Source organism: Acanthisitta chloris, unplaced genomic scaffold (genome assembly GCF_000695815.1).
Source record: "Acanthisitta chloris isolate BGI_N310 unplaced genomic scaffold, ASM69581v1 scaffold6845, whole genome shotgun sequence".
NCBI lineage: Eukaryota > Metazoa > Chordata > Aves > Passeriformes > Acanthisittidae > Acanthisitta > Acanthisitta chloris.
In genome coordinates this window covers 19453-33063 of record NW_008672023.1, presented here as the reverse complement: position 1 = coordinate 33063, position 13611 = coordinate 19453, and positions in this window count along the sequence as shown.

Here is a 13611-nt window from a genome sequence, read left to right as displayed (position 1 = left end):
AAGGTTTTGTCCATAAATTCTCCTGATGTCCTTTGGGCCTTTAAAATAATCTAATTCTCATCACTTCTTTTTGTGCCAATGCATCAGAACTGTGAGTATCCAAGTCCATTTTTCCCTTGAACATGGAATGTAAGGAAAGTGTTTATAAGAAATTACAGCATTTGAAACCTCTTTACAGATAGTATCAAAAGGAACATTTTCAGAGCATTTGAAATTCATCCTTTATAGGCATAAATTTAGGCTTTAAAATATGTAAAATATTTTGATTTATCAACACTTTGCTAAACTATTTTCCATTGAACTTGATATCAGGAATATTGGTTTATCCATTTCTGGGTGATAGAGATATGAACTTTGGATTATGTAAAGATATCAATGCATCTACTATAATTTTTGTGAAGTTTATTAAACTACTTTAAAGATTGTATAGTCTATTTATTGTATGTATGTACATACAGTCTGATACTTTAAAAAGTGAATTCCGTAAAACCTGGCTCAGTCTTGTTTAGACTATTGAATATTGTTTTAGCCTTGTGCACTGGACTCTACCTCTGTATAGGAGAATTTTCCATATTCTTAATTAGTACTGATTCTGTGATTAACTTGGTTATGTTTCTTGCACTAAGAATTAAAAAAAAAATCTGCTGTAAGTGTGGATTTTTTCTTTAGTTTTGCCATATGAATCCCTCTACATTTAGATGGATGTTTCTTTCTCTCATCGTTACAGAATAACTCTTTGCTTTTTCTTCTGGTTTGTTCCAGGGTTGCCAAAAAATACAGTACATGTCCGTAAATCTGAATGAGTGTCTTTTGTTTGCAAGGTATTCTATACCATGTAATTAAAAATGAATTATTATTTAGGATTATGTTGTGTTTAGTGTAATTTTTTTAAGCATTGCTGTATGGAAAAATGCCATTGCAAAGTTAGAGAATCACCTGGGATGTGAGAAGGGAGGAGAACCATATAGCCTTTTAATTAACAGCACAAATAGATTGTGTTTCCCATTTGAGAACCTGAAGCTAAATTTCCTGTAAATGTTTTCTGGATTAAGGGTTTCATTATTGCTTTGGTCACCGGCTCAGAAATTAAAAGGTGGAGGAGATATAATAAACCTGTCCCTTCAAGCATCATTGTCTTAATGAATTGTTTTTACACTTTGAGCCCGTGGGCCACTTGTTTGGTCATGTATGCATTGGGAAGTGCATCAGTGTTTGAAAAAGGCATCTTGGAAGGGTTTTAGTCATGTATCTGTATGCAGCCCAGAGATGTTTCCCTAATTCCTCTTTCCATCTGCAGACCTCTTTATATTTGATTTGCTGTTTATGTTTCCTTGTTTGTCAGTCATATATATCATTCTGACAGACAGTGTTCTGTGGGACTGAGAGCACTGGAGTCACAGGATAAAGTGCAGAAAGAAAACAGTCAAATCACCTATATCCACCTTTCACAAACCCAATCAGTCTTTCAAATGATATGTTTTCTATTGCTAACAACGTAGAAAATCCCATCCCATAGCAGGGTAATGGTATCCTTTCCAGTAATTTGGTTTTGTTTTGTTCTAGGTTGGTTTTTGTGGGACTGAGAGCACTGGAGTCACAGGATAAAGTGCAGAAAGAAAACAGTCAAATCACCTATATCCACCTTTCACAAACCCAATCAGTCTTTCAAATGATATGTTTTCTATTGCTAACAACGTAGAAAATCCCATCCCATAGCAGGGTAATGGTATCCTTTCCAGTAATTTGGTTTTGTTTTGTTCTAGGTTGGTTTTTTTTTTTTTTTAATTTGGTTTTGTTTTGTTCTAGGTTGTTTGTTTTTTTTTAAATAAAAGAGAGATATCAGCATATATCAGTTACTGTTTACATTTATGGAGTATGAACTAACACTTCAGGCATTTTTAAGCATCTCTTTCTCTACTTCCCATTTCTCCTAATACTGAAACCTTAGCTATAATATAAAGATGAGAAGTAGCAAAATGCTCATCAGAAAAGGGTGATGGTGGAATGGTGGCTGATGACAAAATGACATCTGGTAGTGTTGGCTATATATAAAAACAGCAGTATGTGGGAGGGGATGAGGAACTGAAAGGGCAGAAAAAAACCCCCAAAATCTTAACAGCTGAAGCAACACATTATTTAGAGTTGTCCTTAGTTGGTAATGAACACTGCATTTTCCAATGACATGTTTACACTGACTGAAGTGCTGCACATCCACTTCAGACTCACACTGCTCTCTCCTTCTACTTGGTCTTCCTAAGGAATCCACTCAGCCTCGATATTAGCACATTCCTCACCTCTGCTTCAAACACATTTTTCTGTAACCAGAATTTTTTTTACTTCAATTAACAGTTGGTGACATTTGCCTACTGAGCAGTGTAATTTCCACTTAGTGTCTCCAATGGGTTCTGAGAAACCAGCTCAAATATAAACACAAACATAACTGTGTGAACCTAGATCTACAAGGACCTGTATCTACACCCAAAGTGCAGTAAGTATCTTTCTGCTGTTTCTGGTTTTTTTTGTGTTCAACTGATCTACATTTTGAGGAAATGACAGAACTGAGGAGACTAATTGTGTGACCTGAAGGTAATGTTGGAAGATATGTAGTGACCACTGTTCTGAGAAAATGCTTAAAAAAGGCAAACAAGATTTAGAAGAAAAGCTACTGATCATAGGGAAACCAAAAGTGATAGCAGACATAGATTATGATACTGAAAATGATTGTCTCATAGTGTGTGCAAACCTGCTTTTCTCCATCTCCTCATGAGAATCCACAAAAAGTAACTGATGAATCAGAGAACCACAGCTTGAAAATGACTGAATGCATTTAGGGCAGTGAGGGACAGGTTGCCTGTAGAAGTTGGGGATGCCCCAGCCCTGGAAGTGTTCAAGGTCAGGTTGGATGAAGCCCTGAGCAACCTGGTCTAGTGGAAAGTGTTCCTGCCCATAGTGGGGGAATTGGAACTAGATGATCTTTAAGGTCCCTTCCAACTCAAGCCTTTCTATGAGTATAGCCAAGAAAGCTATGCTTGAGTTTACTTCTGTTGCCTGGGTTGGGTCATTGGGGTCTTCCCATTAAAGGAGGAAGCAAAAGGATGACAGATTGAAGAAAGGCAGGTGACAGAGCAGTAGGAATGCACTGTATTTCTTGTGTTCCTTCTAGAATAATTGGTCTGGTGCAATTTGGTTAGAAAAAAAGTAGTTTTTTCATGCCCTGTACACAATGTGTAATGTGTCTCAGCATTATTGGCAGAGATTTTCAACTGTTGTAACTAAAGATACTCTTTGGTGATGATACACTAAGCAAGCTCCTTGGTGTGGTGATAGGTAACACTATACCTGTGTTTCCTGTATGAGTTGTCCAGTATCTGTAGAGTTCATAAAGCTCACTCAAGGCACTGGGCAGTATCTTTTGTGAAGATGCTAATGGTCTCGACAGACAAAATGTCAAAAATTGTATTTGTGAAATACAATTTCCCAATGTACTTATATAATTTAGTTTCAGATCTTTTTTCCTTGCATCTCTGACACTTAGACTGGGGTGCTGTGGTAGCTAATGCAGTAAAACTTTGAAGCTGGAAAATCTCTTGAACTAGCACTGCTGGCTCTTTAAATTTGCTGGCAGTGAGGGGAACCCTCGAAAAAGTAAAGACTTACTATGTGACATGAGGACTTCACTAAACAGGCATTAGAGTAAGACATCATGTTCATGTAAGAAAATCCACAGCACACTTAAGTCTGGAGCCAATTCTTCCCTTATCTCTAGATTTTCTAGCTTCAGTAGCTTTGGGTTTTCATGCCCCTTTACTTTAGACGTTAATAAAAATTACTCTCCGTGGAAACAATATCTTGAGAACTGGCAGCTGTGATATACTTGCTGCCTTATATTTAAACAATACAGATCATTCTGTGGCCACATAATTCTCTTTCATGTATTTCAGGCAAGTGAAGCATTCTTCTGTAGAAAAAGGAGAGACCAAAAAGATGAGGATCTGTGTGCTAGAAGGGTTATGAGGCATAATTAGGTGTGCATAGTTTGAAAATAGTCCAGGAAATAAAGATGAGGAAATACATTTGTACCTTCTGTGGTGTTAATACCAAAAGGTATTAATGATATTTTCAGTAGTGTGATGATGATAAGTTTCTTGGGCAAAAGTTTAAGGGATTATTGTCTCCCTTCAATGGAACAGGCTATGCAGATCATTTTGCCATAGGTCCTAGGGGGAGGAAGTCTAGGCTGTACTGAGGAAAATGGAACAGAAGATCATGTGAAATGCACACACCAAATAATTGTGAACATCATGCACTAGAATGGCAGGACTGTCTTGGTGTTGGTACACAATTTAGCAGTGTTTGGAAAGAACTGATGGTCACCTTATCATAATATACAGCTCCTTTTGTGGCCTACAGTCAAAGGTCATCCTGTGTATGCAAAAGCTTCAGAAACTTTATCAAGTACTAGGATACAATCAGTAATATTTGGAGATAGACTTTACAAACAAAGCAAAAAAGCAGTAGAAGAGCTCCTGTTAAGAACAAAAGCTTCAGGGGGTAGCCTGCTGCTGTGGGGCTTGATCAATATGAACATTAGGTAAAGAGTGGGGTAAAGAGAGTCTCCTGCTTGTGGCACCTCTCAGTATGTGTCAGTGATGCTTTTGAAGTCACAGGAATGGAGGGTGAGAAGAATTGCAGGCAATCCCCCTTCAAACCCCCAAATAAAAATAACCCAACCCCAAGTCCACTGTAGTTACAGCAATTCTGCATTAGTCATAGTTGTGAACGGAGATGAAAAATTATCTTCCAACTTATCTATGTAGTTGCTTTGCACAAAAGTGAAAATGGTTTAAATATCCAAATCACCACAGGCATTTGTAGTGTGAAATATTTAACTTCCTTATTACTGCTATCAGTATGTGCCTTACATTTTACCATAGGAGTGAGGCCACAGCCTGAGTGTGTAGTCTAGCAGTGTTTTATAGGGCACCTCTTCTAAATCCAACCTCTGAGAAACTATAGGAATGATTCTAGTAACCTAGAAAAATAGTTGGGTGTATTTTGATACTTTTGAAAACTGTCAGGTAAAGTGATCTTCCAGATCTGCTTGGATTTATGGCTTTGGATCAATGATTCTGCCAGCTGAACAGAAATAAATACTACAAAGCATAAGGCAACAGTCCTGACTCCATCTAGAGAAATTACAGCCATGTCACCCTGACACCTACCTTCAGTGAACAAAGGACTGGCCTGATTCTTCTACTTTCCCATTTAATAATGAACCTCAGTGAAAACATTGCCAGAGTTTCTGACCTGTGAGAAATCTGGACCATGAAATGGTTGCTTTTCTCTGGTGAACTGTCATTGCAGTACATCAGAAAGGCTTTTTTTTTGTTCTGCTCTGTTTTGCTGGCATGTGGCAGAACAAGGTTGTTCTGTTCCTTAAAGCATGCAGATAGCTGAACCATAAGGTTAGCTGGATATGTGTGCTTAGATAGCTCATTCCCAGCTGTGAAATTTTCCCTTTAACCTTTCCAAAATTATTTTCTTTTAGAAAAAGAAACGCGGGCAAGAAATCAGTTTTAAATTTTCTCTGAAATACATAGATTGGAAATCAGCATCATAATGTTTCCATTTCAGGATTTTTTTTTAATAATTTCAGACTTGAGCTAAATTTTCCTGGACAATTCAGTATGTGAGTGTGCATGTGAACAGTTATTTTTGGTATTAATTGCATTAGATAAGGAATTTCAGAGGCAGTTGCTAATAGAAAGAGCAATTATTTTGAATGTCATTGAACCTGTTGTTTGCCCCCATGAGGAATGCATTTGTTTGGATTCCTTGGCTTACTAAGAATAGGTAAATCCAATTATACAAGATTGCAGAATTTGGCCCTGTCCCCTTCATGCTGTTGCCCAAACAATGAACATTTTACAAATCACCAATATTTGTAAGAAATTTTACAAGTTTCCAGGAGTTTCAGTATAAACTGAAAGCTTCAGAGGATTGAGGGAGCAGGGAACAGAAGAAAACTGGAACTTTAATTTATTCAGCAGCCTCTAATATCTGTCTCCGTTAGCTTTTCTTCACTAATTGTCCTTGAAAACAGTTTCAGCATCTGTTGCTGAATTTCCTGTATTCTCCTGAATTGCTCAGGATTTGAACAGAAAACCCCAAACCTGTGAACCCCTTGTAAGACCTGAGGGGCACTCCCATGGAAGTCTGGCTGAGATGCAATTTAAAATGGTAATATAGGAGAGTGAGGGAAGAGAATCTCTTGGGGTAGTGGAGAGTGCCCATGGGCTGAGTCAGCATCCAGGCCAGGGAAGCAGGCAAGGAGGTTAAGCCACCCTACAAGTTCCTTACCCTCACCCTTGCAGCTGAAAGCCTGAGCCACCACTCCAGTCAAATTCTGTGCTGGTTTATCAGTTTCTGTACAGGACACAGTCAAGTGAAATTGAGTCTATATGATCAGGCAGCCCCAGTGTGTCTCTGACCTTACACAGATGTGCAGCTGTTTCTCTGCGCGTCGATCCGACTCATCCATCTCCTGTGCTGTACCTGTCACTGCACGCTGTGCCAGGATCTCAGGGCCTGTATGCTGGCAGAGCTCCTGGCATTTTTAAGCAGACCTAATTGTGTCTCCTCCCTGCTCCAGTAGCTGATATTTCCATTAGTAGCAATGCTGCTCTTAGTCTTAGATTACATAGATCATCGGTAACGTAATTTGGAGGTCACATCAGGAATTACAAAATCCTTCTTTAGATTTTCAGAGCAGGTTGGGATTGATAACCAGTGGGTTTTCATAGAATCATGGAACAGTAGATTGGTTTGGGTTGGAAGGGACCTTAGAGATCATTTAGTTCCAGTCCCTTGCCATGGGCAAGGATATCTTCCACTAGACCAGGTTACTCAGAGCCCCATCCAGTCTGATCTGGTTTCTTTGATTTATTGATCTGCACATATTTCAACAGTATATGTAGTGAGGTTTGTGCATTAAATCAGTGGCCAGGGAAGTCTCATCGTTCACAATTGTGAAACAACCACCTGCCCCAAGAACAGGGAGAGCTGAACTGAAACACCAAACTCACCTCAGGCACTGTGAGGTACTTAGGGGTAACTTTGTCAATGTTAGAGGAGTTGAAAACTCTAAACCTGGGGGATGCATCATGTAACTGCTGAAGTAGGAAGGAAGGAAGGGTAAGGGGACACATTACTTGAAGTGAAAATTGCCATTGCCTACTGAGCATCGCAACTTGGGCCAGGACTTCCTGCAGATCAGAAATTCTATGGAATTCTGCTGCAAACCACTCAAGGGAGTAGTTAATACGTGAGTAGCTGTAACATTAGAGTGAAAAACCTTATCCTCCTGACTGTCTTCAGTGTGGAGAAACCACAGTATTACTGTGGGGGAATTCTGTTGAAACACATCCCCAAGGATTCATGCTGAATTTCAAAGATGTAAGGGGCTATAACCTTCCAAATTCTGTATTTTGCATATGAATAATTTCAGTCATTGAAGGAAAGTTCAATCATCTTAGATATACATAAACATGACATAACTTCATTTGTCATATGCATAAGAGGATATAGTTATATTCAGAAATGTGGGTATATCATATACCATGTTTCTGTTTAGTAATTTGTAGGATTGATTCCCCAGAAATGAAAACATCATTGGCAAATTGTGTGGGTTAATGCACAACTGTTCTTTAATATGTTTCCGAAGAGTTTTTGGATGTCCTAAATATTTTTTTCCCATAAAGAGAAATGAAGGCAGCAAAAAGAGAAAGCAGCTAAATGTAATAAATTGGGGGGGAAAATAGGTGAAACTGAAATTTCAGTTAGGAGGCACAATGCAGGTCACAAGGCAATAGATCCATAAATACCTGTGGCCAGTTAAAAGAACTCATAAATTTTTTAATAGTGTCGGGAACACAGTAATTGGTAGCAATTTTGTAGATTAGATTGAAATGGCAAAGTATCTGTCATAATGCAGAGGAGGCAGAAAGATTGAGCTAATGGTCCTATTTTGTCTTTGTGTGCTGTGTTCTTACCTTGCCATAGCAATGAAATTTCATTTCTATTACTGGTACTAAAAGAATTTTCAGTGGAAGGTATTTAATGTCTTGGAGTGGGCAAAATCACTTTACCCAGGGGTTCTGAAAGGTTTTGCTGAGGCAAAACAGTTGCTGGAGACATTTCTCAATTTTGGGGGGAGAACTATGTTCAGAACAAAGCCCAAGAAGACCAAGTTTAGAAAGATGAGGTAGTTTAGTCTGTTTTTGTGCTGGGCACAACTAACAGAAAGGCTGAAGTGCTGTGCAGGTAAATGGAGCATAATCTGTAATCCCTGCTGTTTCATGGAAAACAGACTCTCAAACTATCATTTTAAAACAAACAGGGCCTGGAGCAGGACCTAAATGGGTGTTCTTATCCACTTATGGTTTACCTTCCTAGCAAAATCTCCTTATTTCTATCTGCTTTGACCCCAGCATGATGTTTGCTAATGTACATATCTAGGATGTGAGAATTCTCTGCCTCTGGACAATGCCAGGAGCTTCTCCAGGGAGGAGAGCAGTGCCAATGGGCTCTCAGCTGCAGTCTGCCCCAGGGATGGCTCCTGTGCTGAAATTCACTCTTTGTTACTCTTGCTGTTTTCTTTTGCTCGCTAAAACATCCGAATAAATCCTTCAGGATCCATGTTACCATTTTGAGGTTATGGTAAAAATTTTAAACAGCATGAATGAGATTTGGGTCTTGAGCTCCTATTAATTTTATTAAGGGCCGAGCCATCAAGCTGAAGTTTATGATGCTTTTCTCTTTAAAACAGAAAAAAATCCTGGTTGATGAGTTCATAGAGTATGAATACTATTGCAGTTGAACAAGGGAATTCCTTGTGCACTGCTCAGCATGTTTCGAGTTCATTAGCAATGATTAGTGAAAATATTCTTGGGAGAAAACAGAGCAGAAATCATGGAAACTGTAGGCAACTGGCAAGGTAGGTCTCTATTGCAAAGCAAAGATTTGGAGGTGGGGCAAAATTCAAATCCTGAAATAGATATTTGGGGTTTTTTTCTTAATGGTGAGGAGGTTGGCCTCGCTGAAGTTTGTTTAAAGGACTTTTTACAAGGCCACACTACACTTTAATGAACAGACAGGTCGCAGTTTAAGGTCAAAATAAACCTCATAAAATCAAGATGGGGTGCAAAAACTCAATTATGTATTTTCCTATAAATGATATTCTATGTCTAGATGTACATATGTAAGTTGTACGTTCTGGTATTGATGCAAGGAATCTAATTTTTTTCTTTTCTAGCAAATTGTGAATAGCAACTATGAGAAATATTACTTTTTTTTACTTCATTGTTTGTTAAACACAGCTGAAGGTCAAAGTTTCTCATTATGAAACAGTATGACAAAAGTACACATTTTTTTTAGACAGAAATACCCTTCTGGATAAAGATTTTATTATACATGGGATACAGGATTTTTTTTTTAATTTAAAGCCATGTTTTCAAGATGTGGGTGAGATTTAAAAGAATGTACCTTTTGACTTCTGCATAGGAATGAATTTGACTTGAAAATGACATTTCTTCACATACAAGAAGAAATCCACAGTAGGTACTACCTGCAGTGGTTCCTGAAGTTTAAACTGTATGTGAAATGGGACAAGGGGGAAATCCAATTTCTCTTGTCAACTCCTCTCTTTCATTGCCATTTATTTTAGCCTTTTCCTCATGGTGCTCAGTGCTTGGTTTGGATGACCATGGACTGTCCATGGTGAAAGACAGAGCAGCCAGTGTTCAGTAACAGAGACAACAGTTCAGAGTTTATTTCTTAAAATGATCAGCCACGAAACACAAGAAAGTGTAAAGAACTGTTATTTTAATTCCACATCGACTGCCTGTATCTTCAGTCTAAGATGACAGATTTGTTTGCTGATATCCAGAACCAACACAGCAACCACTTTTGTTGTGCATGTTGCAAACAGGGATCTATTTGCTTTAGAAGCCCTAGCAATGTTCATACTTAGAAACAATAGCATATAAATATTAAGTTTAAAGCATGGTGAGACAATGATATTCTTGCCATCCTCTGTTTATTATGACATCCTTTTCCCAATTACTTAAGGCATTTTTCTTATTTAAGCAATTCCCATGACAGCAGCACATCATGCTTTTAGCTTGGCCCTTGCTAGGTGTGCACCTGCTTGAGGGAAGAACAACAGCCTCTTCTTAGTGCCAGATGTTGGGCACTAATGAAAGATGAAATCACCAGCTTCATCATAAAATATGGGATCCTTAATCTTTCCAAACTTTGACATTTGCATTTGCATGGTGCAAAATAGTAAGTATAAACCAGTGTCAAATGTTAAGTGCAAAATTTAAAAAGTAGCTGGAACCTCTCTTATACATGATATTTTTTGAGTTACACCAGAGCCAATTTCAGTAATAATGCCATGTGCTCATGTAGCTACCTATTTCAGTGGGAGTTAAGCAGATAGTAATAATGTGCTTTTGAAAATCCCATGGACTCACTTTCTATTTTTATTGCTTAATAAATTAAATACTTTTGAAGAAATTGGCCCTGAGCTCCTGAATGAGAACATATTCCCCATTACTTAATTTTCCTTTAGATCAGTCTTGATATGTGCAAAATTCTTGGTCGAATAGCTTTGAGGTTTCTGAACCAAAGTCTGAAGAAGAGCTGCTTTTTCCATTTGTCATCCTCTTAGAAGCAGGTTCCCTTTAGAATGATGACCTTTCTGAACCTTCAGATATTTATAGTAAGGGGCTCTGTTTGAGACAAAGTAAGAGAATGGTCTAAATCCTTAAAAACATGCAGTAAACCAGTCTTTTTTTAGATTTACTAAATTAGTAGAGGAAGAGTGAGGCAAGATGACAGCATGACAAGACGCATGCAAGACACTACAGGCAATTAAAAATGAGCTGAACTTCACTGTTCTGAAGGTCCTTCTGGACTGTTTCAGACACACATGCATAGGCATTTATATATATTTGAGCACGTGTGTATGTAGTTCCTTCCTGGGAATGGAAGGCAGACAGAATGGGAAGTGGAAGAGGGATAAGCAATTGTTGAAAGTTTCCTTTCCTTTGCCTGAACTATGACAGTTCTAGGGGCTGATGGGTTAGATGCTGAGCAGTTGTTTAGTTCATGATGGAAAACATTCACCACTCCCCTGCCTCCCTGTGTGTAGGCTCTGTAACCCTAATGCTGGAGTTAAAATTTTCTTGCTTTCTCCATGGCTGTGTAGCTACAACATCTGTTTCAGGGAGAGGCTACTTTCAAACATGTTCCACCTGCAGTGTTATCCCAAGTGGCAGCTGGACAGACATCCCAAGGAATACAAAGTGTGCAGAGCTGTATGTGCCTGTGTAAAGCAAGAACTTTCCACGCTGCGCTGGCTCCTTCACCCTGCGTGCTGCAGTGTGCCTTTACACACATTGTGGGATCCCTGTGAAGATTGGCATGTTTATCTACATGTGCATGTGCTATATATGTCTTAAAAAGAGCATTTGTTCTGGGCAGCTTTTCCTATTACTTCTTTGCCTTCATCCTCCATGCCTAGCTTGTTTCCTTCTCTCACCCTTCCACTATATTTCACATGTATTTAAAAGTAATACCTCCATGATTAATTGCCTTTTAGTGTTTACTGTCTTGTCCAAATAGATTTTTTTCCCTGCTGTATTTACAGATCACCTTCAGAAGAGCTAAATTGGTCACTTATGTAAAGTTATGCAACAGTGAAAAGATCCTTTACTAATTTTTTTTCCTGTTAGAGTGGTCAGGCACTGGAATAGGTTGCCCAGGGAGGTGGTGGAGTCACCATCCCTAGAAGTGTTAAAGAGGCATCTGGATCTGGCACTGGAGGATATGGTTTAGAGTTTAGGGATTACAGCAGAATGGCGGGTTAATGGTTGGACTCAATCTTAGAGGTCTCCTCCAACCTTGATGATTCTATGACCCTATGATTCTGTGATCTTTGCTAACTAGAAAAATTCTAAAAGATTTTAAAATTGAATTTTAAAATATTAGATACGCACCTTTGGTTTTTTCTTTCTTAAATAACAATCTGCCAAAGATCTCTGTCTGTAGAAGCTTCTATGCTGACCCATTTTGCCTTTATGTTGATTAAATTGGCAAAGGGAAGTCGCTTTATTGCCAGGTGCTGTGTAGGGTGCAGTGTCCCTTAGTAACTCCCACTTTGCTGCACTTAGGTGTCATTACTGTAGGTGTTGACTAAGACAGATGTGGTTTGGATTTGCTATGCCAGAGAAATGCCTCTGGCTTCTGGAGTTTTTTGATGTGTGATGTAGCTTGTGGCTGCCTTCAGGTGACTGATTTGATCCTGAATTGGGAAGCCTTGAAGTGACTTCAAGCTGACTGTACCTCTGAATGTCATTCAGAGCCAAGAGCTAACTGAAGTGTCTTTGCTGGCCTTTGTGCCAAATAACCCAGGTCTAAGCCTAGGGATGTAACACAGGTCCACACTGCAGTGAGATGTAGTTCCAGTAGTTCAAAATGTTTCAGTGGGTGACCCACAGTGACGGAGTCACATCTGTGAATTTTTGCAGGATCAAGTCGTGGATCTGTGGTAAGGGGTTAGAAATGTGGACAGCAGTTGTGAATTTTAAAATAGATTTAATTGCATCTTCTTATGTTTCATTGTTGGTCTCTGAAAGTTTTCCAGTGGCTTTTAGGGCCACTCCTAACATCAGACGTGATGAGATACTGGGTTTCAAAGTTTAGCTTTACCCAAAACCACGTAAGTGCTTTCTATCTGCCTCTCTTATTTAGCTAGAATCCAGTGCAAGGTCACAGATTTGAGAGTTTTGTAGCCTGGGAAGAGCTGTCTGTGAGATTCTAGTGCTGTAGCAGATGTGGAAGGATGGGGCTGTGCACCATGTGCCTGTCCTCTGTCAACTGATGGCTCTGTGGAGCTGAGTCCCCCTGCTGCTACATCCATGTCTGTAATATTGCTCTCCCTATTTCCTTACAATCTTTATAAATAAACAGGGAATATAGGGAACAGCTAAATAATAAATAAGAGGAATTGTATGTATCTTCAGATGGGAACCCTGGCCTGAGAGATAGTGCTGAATCAAGGGATGAAGAAACTAAAACCTATGGTTTTGTGGAGACCAAACATTTTATAACAACCACCTTGGCCTGGAGCCCAAAGTTGGACTGGTGACAGGGACTTGGGAAGAGGACACAGCACAGAAAGGAGAAGTGTTGGACTGAAGTAAGATACAAGCTGTCTAGAAAAACTAAAATAAAAAAGCTAAAGTTGTCTTGAAAAGCTAAAATAGAATTCAGGCTTTCTGACCTAAATCCACCAGTGAGTTAGGCTGCACCATGAGTCTGGAGGGTGCTTGCTTTCTTCTAGAAGAAAATGGGCCATCCTACCTGAGCACATCCATGCCATGGGATCAGATGGTGGTGGTATAATTCTGGTGGCAACAGTTTGGCAGCTTAAATTCCTAGCTTCTATCCTTACACAAATGGCAGAGATCTCACAGCAGTGATGAGCAAGGATATTTTAACTGGCAATATTGAGAGAGACAATTTATAGTCTATTGTGTGGATGCA